The sequence below is a fragment of the Cyprinodon tularosa genome, unplaced genomic scaffold (genome assembly GCF_016077235.1).
Source record: "Cyprinodon tularosa strain WSP-4 unplaced genomic scaffold, ASM1607723v1 ctg547, whole genome shotgun sequence".
NCBI lineage: Eukaryota > Metazoa > Chordata > Actinopteri > Cyprinodontiformes > Cyprinodontidae > Cyprinodon > Cyprinodon tularosa.
In genome coordinates, this window is record NW_024039282.1 from 309,439 (window position 1) to 329,732 (window position 20,294).

At 37.7% G+C, this 20,294-nt stretch overlaps 1 protein-coding gene and 2 long non-coding RNA genes across 3 annotated transcripts in view; 2 read left to right on the forward strand and 1 right to left on the reverse strand.

The window, feature by feature from the left end:
- Positions 1 to 6,440: 6,440 nt before the first annotated feature.
- On the reverse strand, positions 6,441 to 13,593 carry LOC119796397. The gene is made up of 3 exons (XR_005282458.1): positions 13,508 to 13,593; positions 6,801 to 6,923; positions 6,441 to 6,715 (listed from the first exon to the last, which is right to left on the reverse strand). It is a non-coding gene; the product is annotated as an uncharacterized LOC119796397 (long non-coding RNA).
- Positions 6,607 to 7,161, forward strand: LOC119796396. The gene is made up of 3 exons (XR_005282457.1): positions 6,607 to 6,741; positions 6,824 to 6,944; positions 7,118 to 7,161. It is a non-coding gene; the product is annotated as an uncharacterized LOC119796396 (long non-coding RNA).
- Positions 13,594 to 17,542: 3,949 nt separating the features above from the next.
- Positions 17,543 to 20,294, forward strand: part of LOC119796395 (E3 ubiquitin-protein ligase Itchy-like) — a 34,310-nt gene continuing 31,558 nt past the window's right edge. Inside the window, exon 1 of the mRNA XM_038304908.1 lies at positions 17,543 to 17,946. The gene's annotated coding sequence lies outside the window, so the exon portion shown is untranslated. The remainder of the gene's footprint in view (positions 17,947 to 20,294) is intronic.

A 20,294-nucleotide genomic window follows, 5' to 3' on the forward strand; every position in this document is an offset into this window, starting at 1 on the left:
GTATCTATACTTTACTCCATTACTTGTTTTTCTTCCTACTTTTGACTTCTACTTATTACATTTTCATACAAGTATCTGTACTTTCTGTTCCTTACATTTTTAAAACAAACGTTGCTCGTTATTCTTGGCTTCGGTTTAATGTATATAAATATTTACAGTATGTCACATCATGTGCGTCATCCAATCCAGATCATTGGCTCCATCCACATCTAGTGAAAACTATAGTGTAATTGGATGAGTCATATAACGCAAACACTCATTGGTTAGCTAAAGGAAATCATCAGAAGCAAGCAGGTGTTCTTCAAACTGCAAACATGAATTGTCTATGCCATGCTACAATGTTGGATTCAGAAAAAGATGTCAAAATTTCTGAAAGGTCCGACACAGAAAAGAGCGTAGATGGAGATGGAGACCAACAAGACCTCCCTCATCCTTGGCCCGATCACAAATAATTTTTTCGAAATTGAGCGTTCAATTCATATAGCGGCATCTGGGTGTTTTTTTTTTAAAGGTTACATTAAACTTTTATATTTTTTCATTTTTACTTGAGTAAAGAGGTCAAGTTGATACTTCAACTTTTACTAGAGTGTTTTTAAACTGCAGTATCTATACTTCTACTTAAGTAACAAATGTGTGTACTTTTGACACCACTGCACAGGGTGTATACAAAATGAAATTTCTTTCAGTACAGCCCTCAATACATTCCCATTTCTTAAACTGCAGTAGTAATAAAATGTAAACATGGTGATCAAATGTAAACATAAGACAGAAATAGGATTTACAGTTTTTCCAACATTCAGTGCTTTTTTTTAACCCCATTTTATACAACATTCAGCAGTCTAATGGCAGTGGGGAAGAAGCTGTTCCGGAATCTGCTGGATCTGCATTGGATGCTGCGAAGCGTCTTCCCAGACGGCTGCAGGGAGAGCAGTCCGTGGTGGGGGGCTGAGAGGTCATTTATAATGTTATGGGCTTAGGACACGCAGCGCTGGGATGAAATGTCTTTTATGGAGGGAAGAGGAGCTCCGATGATCTTCTCTGCAGTAAATATATTCAATCGTTAATTTAGGAAAATTGTTTCATCAAATTGATTCATGCATCTTAAGTCACATTGAAAATCTGGAATGAGCATCAAGTTAGCTGTTCTACTAAACTAGCATTGAGTTACGTTATTTGAATGATCACATTTCATATCAAAAAAGAATATTTTCCACAGTTTTAGTCTTGAAATAAAATCCAGAGTCTCGGTGTTCAAGAGCAAGTCCACATGTGACTGAGTCAGAGAAAAGACCATCAATACATGATGCGGCAGCATCCATACATGAAGAACTGGTCTTCCAGCCTACATCACTGCAGACAAAGCAGAGCTTCAGCCCTAATGCTTTATATGCAGCACCTCTAATGAATTACCGAATTAATCCACATCATGTTATTACCATGGGTGGAAAGGAACAAAGTACATTTACTTGATTAATGTACTTAAAACCGTTTTTGAGTATATTTACTTTACTTGAGTATTTTTTTGGCTGGTACTTATAACATTTTACTCCATTTCCAGGAAGCTGCTCATTACTTCTTGCTTTTGGCTCAGCTTAGCTTTTTAATCCATTGTTGCTGTTTTTTTCTTTCTTGAAATGCAAGAATTTGGACACCACTGGTTTAGAGATTAGCATGACATTCCCCAAATGTAAGAAACTCAGGGCAGATCTTATTGATAGTTTATTCATTTTATTAAGGCATTAGTTGTTGCCATGTGGCCCGGTTGTTCAGATAAGTTCTCAAATCACAGTTGTAGTTTCTTTGTGGCAATAGATTAAACATTAAACCTTTACAGTTTGAGGAGAATCAAGGCTTCCCTGTTTTCTTTTTGGTTTGTTTTTGAATAATAAATAATAATCAAGATAGCTGTCTTTATTTCTGTGCCATTTTTATGCTGAAGTTTTTTACAAGTGGTGTAGAATTGGTAGCAGGTGGTTCGACGCATCAATACATCAGGTGGTTTCTGAAAGTTACAAAGTTCTTTAAAAAGACTGAAAATTAAACAGAAAAATACTGATGTTAGAACATTTTGCTTGTATTTTTTAATACTAATACTTATTGAATCCTCACTTGAATATTTTGAAAATTCAATACTTCAACTTGACTGAGTAACTTTGAATTGTAGTTAAGTAAGATTAGACAATGAGTATCAATACTTTACTCAAGTGCTACTGTTGAGTACTTCGTCCACCACTGGACATATGCAGTGAAGATTATTTTACTCCAAAGGACTGAATGGGTGTGTACATGGATGCAAAACTGAATGGCTATTGGGAAAGAAAACACCTCTCTCATTCGGATTGAAATTACTTTCTAAATTCAGATTTATTGCACAATATTTCAAGTAGAAAAGCTTAGAAAGTGGCCGGTGAGCTTTAGAACTAGCTCCTTTGCCTCATTAAATGCAGCTTTGACTGAACTCACTGTAGTGGCGATTGTTTGTCAAACTAAATATCCAATAAAATTCCAATAAGCCATTATTTAGGCACTGGGGTCACGTTTTCTTGACGCAGGCAAAAGAAGTTGAAGTCCAATCTTGTAGATGTTCAGTTGATTTATTTACTATATTTTTTGCAACATTACAGAGTTCAAACATTCCCTTGCTCTCTCACCTCTCTTGTACTGGTAAAAACCCATAGGCCCCTAACCCAAATGCCTGCTGGTCCTTACCAGGCTCCTACATTTATAGAAAGTGGACCGCCCACATTTCGACCTGTTTTACATAATAAAGAAAAAAAGAAAAGATAAAACAACAAAAAATAACTACACAAAATTCAACACTTAACCTATAAATAAAGTCTGTAAATAATACAAATAATATATAAGTTTAGGAATTAAAACAATTGAAATGGATAAAGAAAAAAAGAATAAACAACTCCAACACTCACCTTTAGGTGGGGATAAAACTATATTATTGCACAAAAAACAGGATTTGTTTGTCGCTAATTAGCTGCAATTAGCAAGTTTTTCCAATGCTTCTCACGCACGCACGCGCGCGTGCGCACGCACACCCGCTGCCATGGAAACGGAGCACCTGTTCAAGTGTCAGCCATCTTTAACCGATCCTTTCTAACCTGGACCTGGAAGCTTGAACTGCTGCAGTCTGTGATTCACTAAGCTGTTAAAGATGTGCAGGCAACCAGAGGACAACAACTGGTGGGACGATCATCTGGAAGGTTTATTTCACTCTTTTACTATGTTGATAAAAAAAAAAGTAATTGAAAAAATATTATTTTAATGTTTTTTCATGAAGTTGTGACAGCTAGCTTAGCATCTAGCATCCATGACATCTCAGAGATTAAATGTGTTTTTTACTGAATTCGTCAGAAATGTTAACAGCGATTTTAATCATTTAAAAAAACAAAACATTTGTGTTTCAGAAAAACACCTTTGTTGAATTTTATGTGAAATGTTTGAAAACTAGATGGAGCTAGGTCTATTATTTTTAAAAAATGCCCTGAAAATAAGTTTGCTCTGTATGGAAATGTTGGTGAAAATACATTAAATAAATATAAAAAGACATTAGAATGACATTTAACATAATATATTATCAAGTCAAACTGTTTATTTTCCTATTTAATCAAAGAAAAAGATAATTTTTGAGTATTTTGGAATTTCACTGAATTTTAACTAAAAAAACAGAGATGAAGATTCTCAAGTTGTTTAGTTTAGTAAATGTGTTTAGGAAATGATATGTTTTTAACCAGTGTTTAAAAAAAAGTTTTTTTAAGGCTTATTATGTATTCGATTACTTTTTATTGGTTGGAAATGGGAGGAATGATAACAGAGATGCAATGATGTAAAACAGAAACAAAGTTTGGTTTGAGAGAATAATCTATGATGAATTTAATGTGGAAATGGTTGAAAAAATACAAAAAAATATTTCAGGATAAAACTGATTTTTTAAAATATATTTGAAGTTGAAAAGGAAGGTCTTTTTTAAAACATGCTGTGGTAAACATATTGGTCTCCATGGATACCTTGGTAGAATGCATTAATAAACTTCAGGACTTTTTGAGATGGCATATATTTTCAACTTTAATGGAAGGTATTAAAAAATGGTTGATTTTAAAAGTTTTTTTATTTTTATTCTAGGACGCACTGAGGAGGGGGTCTGATAAACTGAGAAATTATAGATCTGAAATTTAAAGCTTGATGTTATCAAGCCTTTATTTCTGTTAATTAGAATAATTTTCTGATTATAGTGAATGAAATTCAAAGATTGATGATTATGTTACCAAATCAGCCAATGAAACTTTTTTTTTCTTTTAAAGAAATCTATCTAATAGATCGAAACTATTTCTAATTTGGTAGTATGTGTTTAATGAAAACAATTTTTACTGACAGTTTAAAATGTCCTTTAATCTGAACTAATCTTAATGTTTTAGTTTCCAAAGTGGGGGTGTGTGCCCCCTAGTGGGAGCTCAGTTTAACTGCAGGGGACATGGTAGAAATAAAATAAAATAAATGGACCATTTAGAGCTAATTATTTTTGTATTGATACATTTTTTTCCTCACAGTTCCTGACGCCGTGCTTCCAGTTGATCCTGACCCAGAGCCCGAGTTCTGGATAGAGGATGAGGGTAATATAAATCAGTTTACTATGACAGTAGCATACCCCATTAACAGTGAAGATGATAATGAGGAGGTAGAATCCAGAGAACTAGTGGTGAATTTAGAGTATGATGAGGAGCTGATAGACCTCGAAGCCATAGAGTTGGTGCTGGAGCATCACAAGGAGGAGGTAGAGCTCGTAGGCATAGAGTTGGTGATGGAGCATGAGGTAGACTTAGATGTAATAGTGGGGGAGCAGGAGGAGTTAGATACTTATGAGAATAATTATAGGGCTATTTTTGGTGAGTCTCCTGACACTACAAGCTCTGAGGAAGAAGATCATGATGAAGACCATGAAGACGATGGCCACCTTCCCCCACATCTTCAGTTCACCCAGAGGATTTCCCCCGACTTCAGCCTTCCATGGAACCACGAGGAGCCAGAGGGGTCCCTGGAGTGCCCAGAAGACCGCGTCTCCAGGAGAAGAAGAGAGGAAGACGATGAAGAGGAGCTCCCTGGGAAGAGGCCTTGTCGTGAGAGGGATGTTTAAGAAGACGAATTTCACCAAGATATCATTTATTGTTTGTTTTCATATCTGGCAGGTCTAGGGATGCCTTAGGTAGCGTCTTGCACCGTGGCTTTTATTTACCCCGCTGCTAGATTTAGTTTTTTTTTTAAGATGTTAAGGAGTCTGGCAGGTCTAGGGATGCCTTAAGTAGCGTCTTGCACTGTGGCTTTTCTTTTCCCCGCTGCTAGATTTTGATTTAAGTTTTAGATTTTAAGAAGTTCCTTTAGCACAGACATCTGAGGGCATAACAACTTAGTTTGGAACATGAGAGCTGGTTAAGGCAGAAATAATCTAGCTATTGAAGTAAATCTGTGTCGCTGGGATTTAAATAAAAAATGCCACTGAAATTTAAATGTTGTATGTTTGTACACATTTTTGACCTGAAAAGAAGTTAATTCTCAATGAACTTCTTTTTAGGTCAAAAATGTGTTCTGAATACATTTTAACACTGAAACAGCAAGTACAAACATACAACATTTAAATTTTAGTGGCATTTTTAATTCAAATCCCAGCGACACAGATTTACCTCCATATCTAGCATGTTCTACATCTAATATCAGAGCTGGACAGCCTGCCAGCTAACAGAAGACAACACAAACAATTAAAGGATTGATAGAAGAACAAGAAGAATCTTCAACAAGATGAAACACAGAGTGGAGGCAAGTTTACAAAAAACAAATAAAAACACCAGAAGACAGAAAATGAATCCTGGTTGAAAACCACAAGGAGGCAAACGAATCCAAAGAAACAGCTGGACATCGCTGCTGAGGACAACGGAGGAGGTCAAACTTAAACCCTAAACGTGGAGTTGAGCTCAACTTAAAGTCTATAGGCAGAGAGACAAGGCTATAATGGAGGTTGATTAGAAGCTATCTAGAGCAGAGGTTTCTCACTCCAGTCCTCTACAGCAGTGTTTCTGCAGTTTTCAGATGCATCTCTCCTCCAACACGCCAGGATCAAACAAACAGCCTTTTACCAGACCTCTGCAGAGCTGAATGATTGATGAGGGAATTCAGCCCTTTGATTCAGGTCTGATGGAGAAGAGATGTGACTCAAAGCTGCAGCATAGCAGCTCTGGTGGAGTAAAGTTTGAAAGCCTGATCTAGAGTAGGACGATGCTGCTGGGGACAAATTGGATACAATGGACAGAGACACAGCTTGTGATCATCAGTTTAACTGGTCTCTGGGATGTTGCTGAAAAGGTAGAAAGATGACGCTTAGTAATTGATTTCAGACCAGTTTGAGGCAGAGGACAGGACTAATGTAGGGATTTGGGTTGTGAGGGGCACCGACTGTTAGAAACAGCTTTCCGATGTGACTTGTTCTAGTTCTAGATGTTCCTCTGGTCAGTTAGTTTTCAGGCCTAGTTTGAGGGAAAAGAACCCTCTGCAGAAATATTCTCCATATCATCTTGGCCTGTTCTGACCGCAGTGGATCTCTTCTGTGTTTTTTGAAACCCATGTTGGACCGAGCCTCTCCATGCTTTGGGCCATCAGAAGATGCTGATGAGATCTGCAGCGACCAAACCAGAGGAGGATCATCTGAGCTGCTGACCTTCACAAAGAGTGAGAGCATGTTCAGTAAGGAGCAACAATAATCCATCATTTAAATAGAAAGTCAACATTTCAGATGGCCTCACTTAGTTTTTCATGTTAATTTCAGACTCTGTTGTCGTCCTAAAGCAGAACTTCTGTGAGGAACCGGGACATCCAGGATGGTGAGGAGCTTCCCAGTCCCCACCTGAGGACGGCACAGAGAAAGACTGGAACAGAAAACACACGGAGTAAGCCTTTATTAACACGACAAACCCACAACTCAAGCTTCCCAGGCCTGATTAAAAGCTAACAGTCATTGAAACACAGGAAGACTAAGATTATGATGAAAACAACATACTGACCCAGATTTCAACTTGGTATCGAGGAAATTTTGTAGATTAATTTGTCTTATTTTTTTCAGGGAAAGCAGGTTGAACATGGAAGCAGTCTTCTAGTAGCCGGATCACATTGGAACAGAGTCCATCCACACGTGTTTGGAGGTATGTTGGTTGTTGTTTGACTAGAGAAGCATCGCATACAGACAGACTCTGAGGACACTTTGCTTTCATTGATGAAGGAGCTGAAGAAGAGGACGGAGCACAGAGACTCTCTCTCCAACGTTCTGGAGTCCTGGAGTAAAATAACGATGACGACCCTGCAGCTAAACCATCAGTCTGCTACACCCAGAAGAAGAAGGTAACAAACCTTTATTGCTTCCAGATGTTCAACAGTATTGGTGAAGATACTAAAAACAGATCCAGAACAAACAGATACAAACGCTACAACCATCCCATCAAGGTGGTCTAACCTTTAATCTTTAGCTTTCCATCATGAGTGGATGTTCACCTCTATTTTCATCTCTGTAACCAAACCTTTACCAGAATCAGAAGTTCTGACTTTTCCATTAAACCACAGATAAACAGTTAAGAAGCAGCTTCTGATCCAATATGGGAGAATTTCCCCCTTGTTGATCTCTGAAGGTTTTTTTTTAGAACTTATTAAAGCAGAGAAACGGCCGAATGAAGACTTGCAGTATTTCCAGGCATTTTCTCCAAATATCCATTGTCTTTAGTTATCACTTCTGCTAAATTGGGACACCATTTTTTTAAGTGGCCCCTTGATTTTCTGATTCTGAGAAATTATAGATCTGAAATTTAAAGCTTGATGTAATCAAGCCTTTATTTCTGTTATTTAGGATAATTTTCTGCTTAAAATAACTTCAAAGATTGATGATTATATTACCAAATCAGCCAATTAAACTTGTTTTTCTGACAAAGAAATCTATCTAATAGATCAAAACTATTTCTAATTTGGTAGTATGTGTTTAATGAAAAATTTTTTTACTGACAGTTTAAAATGTCCTTTAATCTGAACTAATCTTAATGTCTTAGTTCCCAAAGTGGGGGTGTGTGCCCCCTAGTGGGAGCACAGTTTAACTGCAGGGGACGTGGTAGAACTAAACTAAATAAATGGACCATTTAGAGCTAATTATTTTTTGTCTTGATAACTTTCTGAAAATGAAATTCTAAGCCCTATTTAACAGTGAAATAAACATTTAGATTTAAAATAAACTTACAACTTAGTCATCAACAAGATAGCTGGTGAGGACCAGCAAAATGTTCCCCTTTACAACAATCAGTCCTCAATGTGAAGTCAGAAAAATGGTCCTCAGGCTGATGCAGAGACAGGAGAACACAGTCATGTACACATTTGTCTCATATATAAATGTTTGTCTTGATGTATTTTTGTATGTATGTGATCTTTTACAATAGTTTTTTTTTTTATCTTAACACTAACCAAACCACTAGCATTGTTTTTTTAAATGAGTTGTTTTAGCTCACAGATTGATGTCCTTATTGATTAAAGGGGAACGCCGTTGTTTTTTTACATTGGGCCCTTGATTTTCCGTTATTACATCATGTTCTACTCACCCATATGAGTTTTGTGTAATTTGGAGCTGTTCTGAAGATATTCGGTTAGGTTATATCCAAGTAACGTCTTCCTATGGGCAATGACTTGAACTACACTGTTCATAATTTATCATTTATGATACGCTAGCATTCATTACATGTAGGCGAATCACTGTCCCCCAGACATCCGCTGTTATATTTTTTATATTTGTATTTTTTAAAAACAAAGCGGAGTGTGTATGACGTCATCGGCGCGCGCCGGCTACATTCATTCATCCTGTCCGCTGAACTGCTGCTAGTTTTACTTAAATGAATGGAAAATTTCTAGTGCTGCTACCACAGATGATCTCGCTCTCAAAATGAAATGGAACGATTCAGATTAGCTCTCCGAATGAATAGAAGGGGTAGAGCGTAGCTACCTGTGGCCCGGGCTGCCTGTCACAACTCCAGTCCGACGCGCGGATGACTTCATACACACTCTGCTTTGTTTTTAAAAAATATAAATATATAAAATATAAGCGCGGATGTCTGGGGGACAGTGATTCACCTACATGTTATGAATGCTGGCGTACCATAAATGATAAATTATGAACAGTTTAGTTTGTGCCTTCAACTCGTTGCCCATAGGAAGACGTTACTTGGATATAACCTGACCGAATATCTTCAGAACAGCTCCAAGTGACACAAAACTCATATGGGTGACAAGAACATGATGAAATAACAAAAAAATCAAGGAACCAATGTAAAAAAAAAAAACAGCGTTCCCCTTTAACTTTAGGTTCTCCCTGTGTGTTTCCCTCTTTTATTGGTAAAGTTAGACCTCTCCCAGTGTTTATGTGTTTAAATGTCACAGTCTTGTCTTTTTGTTCAATAACTCCTGTTCTTCTTTTCCAGATAAGGTCATCTGCTCCTTGGACCGGCTTCTCTGTGCCTGATGGACGTCAGTAGATGGGCGCTGACATGGAGGTTCCTTCCTGTTTGAAGCTAGTTTTCCTCTCCACTGTGACCACTTCTTTGCTCAGGAGGGACTGCTGCAAAATTAACGACTGTCTGTGATTGGCTGAGCTTCCTTGGATTGAAGACCTTTCTCTAAACACCATAATAAGCTGAATTTATCTTCACCATATTGTAAATAGGATTGGACTGGACTGGATGTTTGTGTTTCGATTTGATTCTGTTTGTGTTGAATTCTGTTACATGTTTCTGTATTAAAGCTCTCATGTTAATTGCCTTTAGATGACATTTGCTGGGACTTGTTTCTATTTTACTAGACTGTATTCTAATAAATCCCCCTACTGGGTCTGTTTCTGTTAAAGTACTGTATGCTTCCTGTCGTTCTATGTTCACCCGTTATTTCTCACTATAATAAAGGTTTGATTTAAGTAATGTGAACAGGATCTTTTTGTCTTTTTTTGTAAAGTGTCTATAAATAAGTGGTTGTAAATGTAAATGTGGAGCTGAAGTCAAATGGAGCAAGAGTCCTAATATTACTATAATACAGCGCTTTGGCAGATTGGTGGTTATTATTGTTTCTCTGTTGGGGGTTCTGACCTGACAGCTCATGTTAACAGAACAATTGTTCTTGTCACCTTGCAGTGTCAAAACAAATAGCTCTACAAAAGGACGGTGAGACGTTCCTCCTGCAGTTCTTCTCATTTTATTGACCTTATAGACAATCTGGGAGTTTAGCAGCAGAGCAGACAGGACACATCAACACTGAGCCATACAAAGAACAACAAACAAATATGGGAGAATAAAGATGAATGTTAAAATAAAACTAGAGGAAGATAGTAAGAACTAAATGTTTAGTCAACCCAAAGGCAAACAGCTTTGCTTAATTTAAACAAAACTTTGTCCAAAGATGATTTTTATCTTTTTTAAACTATACATACTTGGTCCCAACTAGTTAATGTTTCGGACTCTATATTCTATCAGAGGAAATGTGAGAAATGGATTTAAATGGATTGATGATCCTAAACTTACATTAAAACTGGTTTTAGAATAGATAAAATATGGAGCTAAATTGGTCTCAAAAAGATCCACGTGCGTACAACCAGATATGTAATTGAACATCTCACTTCACAAATGTGGATCACACAAGGCTAAATGTGTACCTTGACATTTAAAATGTGTGCATGCGCAGTGTATTATTGCTGGTGTACTATGAATGTGAGAAAGTGACATTGTTAATGTCAAGGCACACATTGGAGCTTTGTGTGAAGCACATTTGTAAATTAATATGTACATTTACTGATCTTGTTTTAGGCTCGTGGATCTCATTTTACACATATGTGAATCTTTTAGCATTTAGCTCCATGCTCAGCTTTTACTGTGACTAACTGTATATGCTCTCTTTCATACTTTCTGATATTAAAACTGACTCAGACCTCATCAGGTTGACTGTTTCTGTCCTAGAAAGAGCAACTAATGGAGCTAGTTTAACTTTACATTTTTTAACAGAAAGTATTCATGAATCAGTGCTTCTATGCTCTTTATCTATGTCTGCTTCCCTCTCCTTGAACACCCAGTCAGCCTCAGCAGAAGGCCGCTCACACTGAGCCTGGTTCCACTGGAGGTTTAATCCTCTGTTGTTGCTGAATTCATGCTCGGTTTAAGGGATTGCTGTAGAGTCAACGTGCAATGCAAGCCAAAGTCTACCGTTGCTAGAGAAGCAAACCCTGCAAAGTCGATGACAGAATGCAATCAGCAGGGTCTCTTACCAATCTCACTGTATTTGAGTCGTCTTTGTAGAATTAACCGAATTGAATTGAGAAACCTGAAAGGCCGAGTTTACTGATCACTCAGGAGGTTGCTGAGGATGAAAAGCAATAATTTGACTCAGGTGTGCTGAAGAAGAGACGCATCTAAAACATGCAGGACAATATTTAATCTTTTTACATTCAGATTAAAATAGAATTGGGATTATAAAATGTATTGCCATGAAATAACCCCCAGAGGGTGCTTTTCTCTAATATTTCAGGCCTTGGCAGCTGCACAAATGTATTGAAAAATATTAAACAGAAAACTGGAGGTTTACAATGTCTTTTGAAAATAATTAGAATCTTAAAGTTTCCTCTGTTATAGTTATGAATCGTTATAGCCTACTCATAAAGTCTGAGCTAAATATAGAATGTTTAATCAGGAAATGTTGGCAATAAATGGAGCCTACCTTCACTGATGTTATATTTGTAGGGGGAAAGTTTTGAAAAAGTAAAACCAAGTGAAATTGACATTAAGATATTTATTTTCCTTTAGTAACTTTTTTATACTTTAGTTTTTACAGAATTTGTTGTTTAAGATTAATTAATTACTAAATTATTTGACAATTATTTCAATAATCCATTCAGCTCTTGGTTTGATTTTTATTTCCATTATTATGATTGTTTAAAGCTACTATGATGCCATTTTAATGTCTCTCTATCTTTATGAAAGGCTTTAATATTTTTTTCTTTTTCCTTAAAAAAAACTAAAACAAACAAACAAACAAAAAAACACAAAAAAAAAAAAGAAACAATGCATCCCGAATTTAAGTCTGAAAAATAAAAATGGGAAAAAAATCTTTATAGGTGTGATAATATTTAATTCCATTGGTTTGACTTTTCAGATACATTAGATAAAAAGAAATTGCTGATCAATAAAGTGCATCTTTTTACATAGAATCTGATAGACTCAAAATAAGTTGTGATACATCATGATTGTGATCCATGCTAGAATAATTCCTACTGATCCAAGCAGCTGCAGTCTTTCAAAGGTTTTTCTGATTGTATTTTACCTGCAAAGAATTAGCATTTCTCTTGGATTACTAAATAGAAATCATAGCAAATTTATAACCGCTTTATCATAACTTTAAAGAGAAGATCTGGTGAATTATTTCCTTATGCTGTAGCCCTGGAATGTACAGTAAACTGAACCCCCCCCCCCCCCCCCCCCCCCCCCCAATCCATTAAAACAATCAAATCAATTATAAAAACTCTGGACATTTTTAATCCATAAATAAGTAATTCAAGAGGAGGCACTTTAATTGTATTTTTTGTTTTATCCATTTATAAATCATTTAATTAAACTATTTCTATCTCTGTTTTTTCACGTGGAGAACACCAACACTGCAGTATCCCTCCTCCCTTTACTGACTCTGCAGACATGAGGTGAGACTCGTCCTTTGCGGCTTAAACATCATGAAAAATGTCGCATTAGACAGTGTGGAAAGTAAAGGCCAGGTCCTGCAAGGTTGTGCATCAGAGTTAGCAGATATTGTAGCGTTTCAATGTCTACAGCATGGGTCTTCAAGGCGCCTATTGTGTTTTAAGGTACAGTAATCATGATGGAAAACTGCCTAAAGATAACAAAACTTATACACCACTGATAGTATTAAGGAAAAAATAAATACACTGCAAGAATCTGGCATCATCAGGCTTAGACCAGCATAACATAGTTCTGAGGTTAAACATTTTCTTCACTTCAATAACTATAATTCTATCAAAGTGGTTCTATTTCATCCCTACTGACCGCCAGAGTGCTTGAAGCACCGCCTCTGGCGGTCATCCGGGATTCATAGAACCGTAGTTACGGTAGTAAATTTCGTTTTTTTTTAAAACTGGAAAAACGATGATTAAATGACGTGTTTTTATCCTTGATTTGAATAGGTAAATGAGAAATTTTCTTATAGCATGAGTATTTTTAATCTTAAAATAAGATAATTAGTTAACATGCACTTGAAATAAGACAATGCAGTTGTGTTTTCTTATTTTACATCTAAATTGTCCTGTTCCATTGGTAAAATGTCTCTTTTATCTCCTCAATTCAAGAAAAAATGCACTTATTTTAAGAAATAATGACTTATCTATATTTAGATTTTTTTTCCAGTGAAGATCATTTGAGAAACGGCAACATTTTGTAATTACCTGTCATGGTTTTGGTTCAGTTGTGCTTTACTTGGCTCCATGTTTCCTAATCTTATTGGTTTAATTCCTGTTTTGTTGTAGTTTCCATATTTATATTAGTTCTCAGGTTTTTCTGTTGTCCTCTTGTGTGTGTGTTCCTTTCCCCATGGCTCCCTCGTTGTCTCCTCTCACACCTGCTCCTTGTCAGCTCGTTAGCCCTGCCGTTGTCTCAGTCAGCTACATATTCTCTCCCTCTACTGTCACTCCTTGTTGCTGGTCCTGTCGTCGCTGTTGTCTTCTCACCTTGTCTCTCCCTGGCTCCTTGTGCGTGTTTTCCCCTGATGTCTCCATGGTTCTGGTCTGTGTTACATTTTTAGTTGGATTTTTGGATTTTGCCTCTATTATTTGTGTTTGCATTAAAACTACAAGAAATCTCCTCAGCCTCTCTGCCTCTGCATTTGGGTCCTCTCAGCCAGTGTTTTCAACCCTGGTCCTCAAGGCACACTGCTCTGCATGAAATTCAGCACACCTGATTCAGATGATTGCAGTTCAGCAAAGCCTGATAATCTGCTATCAATTGATAACAGGTGTATGAAAGCTGGGAAACATCTAAACATGCAGGGCAGTGTGCCTTGAGGACCAGGTGTGAAAAACACTGCTCTAAACCACAAGCAAAACGTGACATTACCTCTGAAGTTTCACATCCTTCTGTCCGTCCATCCAGTCTAGCTACAACCTGAACGGGTCCCCAGTCCATCACAGGGTCTCATAATAATCACTTGTCCATAAATATCAATATAAATCTTGATTTCTGTGGTGAATCCTTCACCCTCCTCTACCACAAAGTGTTTGTATATTTTTCATTGTTCATATATATATTTCTATATGTTAGTTATTCCATTTAGATGTATATATTCTAATGGGTGCACACTTTAGTTAATATGTCTGAATAGTTTAACTCAAACTTGTTCTTTTCTTTGAGGTTCTGCAAATGCAGATCAGCTGGAGGTGGGAGCCTGGAACAAACCACTTTCCCAAAGACTTGAGGGGAGAATTCTGAGTTGACCTTAGTTATTTTGTCACCTTAATATTTACTTATTATTTGTGCCGAGAGAGTTATTTTATTTGTTTAATATGTTTTAATGTTGCATGGATGTGATTTGTTGTCATGTGGCAACTTTAGGTTTATTCCACCCCTATTTAAGCCTTCTCTGTTCTTTTTCTGTAGGTCAGTTTTTGTTTGACTTAGTTACTGTTCAGTTGACCTCAGTTGACTTGGGCCCAAATTCATGTTATTTATAATGTTAAGCTATTTTGTATTGCCGTTAGATCTTTTGTTAACTATTTTTGATATTAAATCAAATTTAGTTTGTCCAATTTTTTGACACCTTTTGTCCTTAAGTTTGGGAGCACACAATTTCCTTACCTTTTAATTTTGGCAGATTGATGTGAGACCCACACAAACCTATTCAAACTTACAAACTGTGTATTTTTGGAATTTGTAACACTTGCTTTTTGTTTTCCAAATTTCAATTTTACTTTATTAGATCCAAATAATAACTTAATTCACCCAGTAGCTCGTTCTGCTATATTGTATGACATTTTTCCATTTCATAACATATTAATCGTCATCAGAGGTCCTTGGCTTTTAGATAAATAAGCTAGGGTTTCAGTTCAATAGAAACCTATTTATTTGTTCTACACTTGCTAAAACTCTCTCAAACAAAAAAGGAAGAATACATTCAATGGCATTACTTCAACATAAAACAGTTGTGTTCAAAAGATTAAGATCATTGATCAGTCATGCATAGACGACTCAGCATAAATCCCAGTTTTGCTGACTGCTTGATCTTTTAGGTGATAGAGAGTTAAAGAGACCACTTTAAGCAAAGCTCCCAACCAGAAGTGGTAGGAATTATACATAAGGGGAGAAGAAGATGCTCTACCATCCACTGTGGAGAGTGAACATGGTTAAAGTGTGGAAAGCATTAAAAACCTAACAACGATACATTCTGGCTTTGCAGAAACATGCTTTAAAAAAAAAAAATCAATGATATTCTTCTCATTTGTATTATCCAATGCCTATCTCTAGCCATAACTAAGGGAGAGGTGGGGTACATCCAGTGCTCAGCTACATTAGTTAGCACATTAATAATTTGCTCAGTTTGAGGAAATGTGAAATTTCTCATGTTTTTCAGCATATTATTGCTGGAATAGGCTGGTAGAGCCTCGGTTTGCTGTTTCTCTGAGCTGAATTGAAATATAAAACCTTTGTGGACGTAAATGTTTTTACCTCTTACATATGCAGACAAATAAACCCATTGTCATGATGTGAACCAGCTGTCGGTAATGACTTTTATATCTATGGAAAGTCTGGACCACACCTAGCATTACGTCATTTTTTTGACTTTATGGCTTTTATACTTATTATACAGCTTGATTACTCACATGGATGAGGGTAAGGTTCAGAAACAAAATGCAAGCTAAAAGTATCGATTCCATTTAAACGTTCTCTAAAAGTATTAATTGGAATAAATGTGACTGGTCAACACAGAGCAGAGCAAACTAATAATAGGGATGCATGCCTATTTGGTTGTATTTCATATAAAAAATCTGAAAAGTGTGGCATGCTTTGTTTAGTTAAGACTTTGTACAGCAACCTGGAGTCACATTGGGTGTTTCTCTAAGAGCTTTGCTCACTCAGGGAATAGCAGCTTTAAGGTTGTATTTTTGTTCATGTCAGGACAGTTTTTTGGTTTCTGTTTGTCTTGTCTTTGTGTTCTCCCTTCCACCACCAGGAGGCGACTGTCTCCGGTCCGCCTCCTCACATACCTGCGAACGGTTACCTCATCACCGAACTGCTCTTAAGCTGCTGGTTGCCACTACCTCAACGCCAGTGTTTGCCAGTTTGGGGTTCTCTAGCTAAGCCTTGTTTATTCTGAGCCTAATCTGAGTTTTTGCAATTCGAGTTTTTGTACTCTAGCCAAGCTGAGATCATATTGAGTTTGACTTTGGCTTGTCTCTCTAAGATTCAACTCTGTTTTGTTTTTGCCTTTCGGAAGGAAGCCTTCTTGCAAACTGGACCTTTCCGGACCGCCTCTCCCAAGTGGGATCAACTGAGGCTTACACTGAGCGATTGATTCCAAACAGGAGGTATGGATCCACCCAACTTTGAAGACGTTGAGTAAGGAAATCATCTTCACCACGACCCATTCAAGTACCACAGGAAAACTGAGTTGCAACCAGCGGCTGCATCATTCCACTCTGTCCGAATCCTGGGTAAACCCTGTTCCGCCCTCCACCGAATCAGACAAACTCTGGAAGACCAACACACAGACTGGAGTCCAAGAGTCTCCACTCCTCTGGAAACGTGAGTGGCAAAAAATCCTCCTCCTTCAAGAATCTAACAGTCTGTCTTCCCCTCGCCTTCCAGTTTCCGGCTGAGCAGAATTCGGAGGAACTCTGCGCCAAACTCAAGAAACATTTCAATAAAACCCATTGAGCTTTTACTCTGTGTCTCTCTGTTTGGCTTCACTGCATGTGGGTCCGAGCCTTAGATAAAATCATGACAGTTCAGTCAAATCAAATGGAGATTGCCCATGAGCATCAGTATTGAAGTCTTTAAGCAGATTCATAAATATGTTTAGTATTTGACTTTGACTAGGCCTCCTAACACACAAATAGGGTTTATACTAATTCTATCCAGTTCATATAATCCTGTATCTTTAAGATTTTTTCCCCACCCACCATTGCCAGGTGGTGGATATAGCCTCAGCCACACTATTACAGAAAGGGTTTATCTTTTGTGTGTGTTATTCAAACTATATAGATTATTATATAATATAGTTTTTTAAAAACATTTCACCAACTCTACCAGACAAACATATTTCATCTGAAGAACTATAATTTGTTAAAATCAAAAGGCTTAGGCTGTAATGATCTGGGTGTGTGTAGCTGTCGCTGGTGGGAGTGTTTCTTTCCGAGCATGAGCTGGGGGCGTGGCCAGCGAGCAGCTGTTAGCACACCTGTCCCCTCTTCCTTGATTTTCTTCTGGGGATAAAACAGGCTGCCAGAGAAATCTACTCTTCCTGATGTTTATCATGAGAAAGTCAATCTGTTGTATATTTTTAGTGACCTGTCGCTTTGAGGATTCTCTGAAACTATTTGGATAAGGATCAGTTCCTGCCTGTTAGTCTTGTAACTTTTCCCTGTGGTTCTACCTTCAAGAGAGAAGCCTGGCGATTATCCACACGTCTCCTGGAGCCTCTGATCAACCTGCTCACATCAGAAACCTCTTAACTACTGTTGACCTTTGCCACTCCGTTCTATCTGCCTTCATCTGCCTGCCCGTGCTTCGTTTTGCACACCATCTTTATAACAACTTGCTGTAAAACGCCATCATCCCAATTCACCAGCCAGTTCGCCAACCCAGCCTGAACCCTTCATTGCTGCCTGACCAAGTAAGCCTCTTCCTTTTCCTTCAACATTTCTCCCACCTTTTCAGTAACCGCCTTTTCCTGTTTAATTTTATCTTTCTGCTTTTAGATGCTGCCGAGCCTTAAAATCATAATGCCCGCTCTCTTTCCAGCTAATCAGTTTTTTGTTTTCAAATTGAACTCGCCAATGACTCCATGTCCACAGTAAAAATGTTCCAGGATTGTCTTTGGAAGGTACAGCATGGATGAGGGTTTAGTTTGTTTTATTTCTAAAGCTAAAGTTGAGGTTCTAGGGTTCTGACAAAATAATTCCCTACATGGAGACGACGGTGTGGCTCCTACTCTTTGTCCTTTTCAGAATTATCTGAATGTGTTGGTTAATCATCTGCATAAATGTAAAAGAACTATCAGTGCTGTTAAGGCCAGTTGGTTTTAGTTTTTTTGCCAATGGGGTTCTATGCACAGATTAAATCTTTCTCAGGCTGAATTAATCCATCGATTTGGACCATGATGGTTGGATTGCTGAAATTATTATATTGAATATATTATCTAATCTTGGAGTTGCCTGCGGTATTACAGTATCCAAATGCTGCTGCCTGTTTGCTGATCAGAACAAAGGGCCCACTTTTAATTTGTTTTTAAATGTCTAAACTCCATGATTCTCTATATAAAACAGCACTAAGTAATGTCGTGAACACTGACTGCCCTCGATGTGCCTCCTTACAGTAAAAGCGCATTAAATCAGCTAGGATACACATAGCAAAACAAAATGTCTGAAGGGGTGGGTAGTTTTATACATGTGATACTTACAAGTTCAGGCAAAACATTATCAGATCTGCATCCATTTTGAGTCATTGCTTTTGTTATAGTTCTCACTGTGAAGTAAACTTCTTGATCAAATGAATGCTTTGTGAGCCCTGTACTTCCTCTTCCTCTCCTCTTTAGACAAAGGTGTGCTTTGCCCTTTTTGCCAGCTCCGCCAAGTCATGAACCTCCTAAATACCAAGTGTCGTATGATCACCAGTGTGCAGTTCATTGAGGAGCGTGTTGCTATTGATGTCACTGGGCTGCCATAAACTAATTCATTTTACAGGGTCATAGCATAGAAAGTTCAAGTGTTTTTTTTTTTCTGACCAGAAACAATAGGGAGAGCACTATATCATTCAACAAATACCATCACAGCGACTTAATGGGGTTTAACAGGGCAAAATAAAATACAGATTTTTGCCCCGATCTTTCCCATCAAGGAGCTGATTATTGGAGAAATAATCCTTTTGTGTGTGATTAGTTAGGAGTGATCGGATCTTGCAGAATGTCGGGACCCCTCTAATCATAAGTAGGGGAAATCCAACACGTCGGATCATCTTGGCCCAATATCCTACCGTGTGTGATGACCAGAAGTACAACCATGCAAGGAAAATTCCTGAACAGCGTAGACCAGGGGTAGTTAATTGAAAACAGAGGGGTCCGAATACGGAAAATCCATAAAGGTCTGGAGACATTTTAATTATGATCTGTTACTTTAAACAGAATTTAACACTGAAATAAAAAGCAGGTTTTAATGCATCTATGTTATACAATGAATTTTTTAACAAAAGTGTTTTTTTGAAGTAATGAACAATAATTCAGTTTGGTATATAGACAATTTCCTGAATCACATGTTTTATAAAACACCTGAGCTGACCGTTTTTGGCTTAATGAGAGCAGTGGGATTTATGCTGACCTGCAAGGCTTTAAATCTGGGTTTGAATGGTGACAAAGTCATTCTGAAGCACATATCAAGGTGCAGATTGGTGAGCCTGGATGGATATATTTTATTCTGTTTATGGTGGAGAATCCTGCTTCACAGCAGCAGGTTGAGCCAAACATCCTCTAAATGTGCAGGGTCATTTTAGAGCAAACCATTTCACTTTTCTTTCACTAGTTCACCGCAGTTCTTTCAGCAGTCCACACTTTCTCTGCTCTCTTTTTCTCATCATCTTCTCCTTCTTTCCCATCGCCCGGCCTGCCACAGGTTTTCCTGCTGTGTCTAAAAGTAGCAGCAGCAGCAACCCAGACTGACAGCAGCTCATTGGCTAATTTGGATCACATGCAGCCTGGTGCCAGCACTCCGGACGGTTTTACCATATGAACAGGAGAAGCGAAAATGAAGTTAGACAGTGTCATCCGACAACATTCAGTAATTTACAAATGTTTTAAATGCTTAAAAAATTGCTCAGGGACCCAGAGTGTCAGCCCGTGGGAGTGGGGCTTGAACTCAGAACCTCTGAATTCCACGCGCAATGCCCCAACCACTAGGCCACCATACCCCGAATGTCCAAACCTTCTGAAGATTAAGGAGTAATCCGCTTTAGGAATATATTTTGCTTTTC